Source organism: Bison bison, unplaced genomic scaffold (genome assembly GCF_000754665.1).
Source record: "Bison bison bison isolate TAMUID 2011002044 unplaced genomic scaffold, Bison_UMD1.0 scf7180017864141, whole genome shotgun sequence".
Classification (NCBI taxonomy): domain Eukaryota; kingdom Metazoa; phylum Chordata; class Mammalia; order Artiodactyla; family Bovidae; genus Bison; species Bison bison.
The window spans coordinates 3,707,619-3,710,123 of record NW_011494713.1 but is presented as its reverse complement, the minus strand read 5'-3'; positions in this window follow the sequence as shown (position 1 = coordinate 3,710,123).

Below are 2,505 nucleotides of genomic sequence, written 5' to 3'. Positions count from 1 at the left end.
CTCCCGCCCCCCTCCCCGTCCCCCCGCCACTGCCGTGGTACGGCTCGCCCTGGCCAATCGGAACTGCCAGGGCGCTGGGGCACCGCCTCTCGGGTTGAACCATTATCTCTCCGTGAGCGGGGAGTCGGGAGCTCCGAGGGGGCGGGGCACCGCCGCGCGCGTCAGGCGAGGGGGCGGGGCTAAGCCCTCCGAGCTGCCGGCCTTCGGTCCTCTAGGAGGGGTCTCTCCTACTGCCGTCCTACTTGGGGTAGGAGAGGATGGCGGTGAAACGCAGAATGGACTGGCCCCTCCTGGGCTCACTGACTGGTGAAGCAGGTGAACCCGGAAGCAGAGCCTTCCGGGACTTGTGATGGTAAATGCCCGCCTTTGTTAGCACAGAAGGTGGGAAGGAGGCTCTTCAACTTGGGAACGTATGGAAGGCTTTTGGAGGCGGTGACACTTGAGCAGTGTCTTCAAGAGCGATGGGAAGGGCATTGCAGTGAGCCAGTGAGACCTTCTCCAAGAACAAAAGCACGGAGGAGAGACACAGCGTGGGGTCTTCCGGGGGCCGACAATTCTTTCTTTATTCAGAAGCACAAAATGTGAGAGGAGGGGCTTGTAAACCAACTGAAGGTTATCAGCCGCGGGGGAGTGATAAAGGAAGAGAAGCAGAAGAAACAGAAAAAAGGCAGCATAGTGCGGTGATAAGAAAGACTGACTGGATTAAAAACCTGGCCCCTGCCACCTACTAATTGTGTGATCTTGGACAAGTTGTTTAAACTCTTTGTAACTCAATTTTCTCATCTGTAAAATGGGTTGAATAAAAGTACATAGTTTATTGTGATGAAGACTAAACCAGTTAATATTTACAAAGCAATTAGAGTCTGGCATGTGGTGTCATGTGCTAGTTATAGAAATAAAACATAAAGGAGAAGAGAATTGGAAGACTGTAGCCTCACACATGAGAATGATGGAATGAGAGGTCAACACAGTCAATATAACTGATATTGTTATAATAAATATAACTGAGTGGTCCTATTAAATGATGGGAAATGGTCATTGAGTTTCTCAGGAGGGACATGTAGCAGAGAGGTGAATTTACATTCACAAATCCATTCCTTTTGCTCTTGGGCAGCCAGATTATATTCCAATCTACTCAGTAGTTAGGTGAGAAGTATAGGCAGAAATGATGTATGCCACTTCAAGGTCTGGCTCCTAAAATCTGTGAAATTATTGACACACTCTCTCTTGCCTTATCTATTATCATAGTTACATACAGTTAAGTAGTTAGTAGAGAATTCTGAATGTTGCATGGGACAGAGCGCTTCCTCTCTCCCACAGTGGACTCTGGTGCTAAGCCACTGAGTTTGCGGGTTGTTTGTTACAGCAACTAAGATTATTTATCCTGATTACTGAAGAGCAAAAGACTTGTTACAGTGTACTGTGCAGATAGAGTAGAGGCTGGGAAGATGGACTTTTTTTTTTTTTTTTTGAGATACTTTTAACTAAGACGGGAAAGATTTAGAAAGGGATTATTGCAAGACTGAGGGAACATGTTTTTGTATTGGCTCTGGCTTCTGTGACACTCCTGAATTGACCATTCTTTAGTATCCCAAGTAGCAGGGACTACCCCAAAACTCTGGTCTCTGCCCTGCTATTTTAGGAAGAGTCCTCTGGGACTGTCTAGGTCTTCAGCTCCCCTACCTGGTCTTTCAGAAATCTTCTCCAGCACACACTGTTTTAAAAAAAGAGAAAGGCTAATTATTAGAGATATGCAAATCAAAACCACACCGAGGTATGACCTCACACGGGTCAGAATGGCCATGATCAAATCGTCTATAAACAATAAATTCAGGACAGGATGTGGAGAAAGGGGAACCTTCCTATCCTATTGGTAGGAATGTAAACTGGTACAGCCACTATGGAGAACAGTATGTAGGTTCCCTAAAAAATAAAAGTAGAGCTACCATATGATCCAGCAATCCCACTCCTCGGCATATATCCAGAGAATCATAATTCGAAAAGATGCTTGCTGACTTCTCTGGTGGCGTACTGGATAAGAATCTGCCTGCTAATGCAGGGGACACGGGTTCGACCTCTGGTGCAGGACGATTCTACATGTGGCAGAGCAACTAAGCCTGGGTGCCATAACTACTGAGCCCACCTGCTGCAACTACCAAAGCCTGAGAGCCTAAAGCCTATGCCCTGCAACAAGAGAAGCCACCACAAGGAGAAGCCATGCACCACAACAAAGAGTATCCCCTGCTAACTTCAACTAGAGAAAGCCCACACAACAAAAAGCAGTGAAGACCCAACACAGCCAAAAATAAATAAATAAAATTATATTAAAAAGAGAAAAGATGCAAGTACCCTAATGTTCATTGCAACACTCTTTATAATAGCCAAGACATGGAATCAACCTAAATGTCCATTGACATGGATAAAGGAGATGTGGTACATATACGCAATGTAATATTACTCAGCCATAAAAAAAGGATGAAATAACAGCAACACAGATGGACCTAG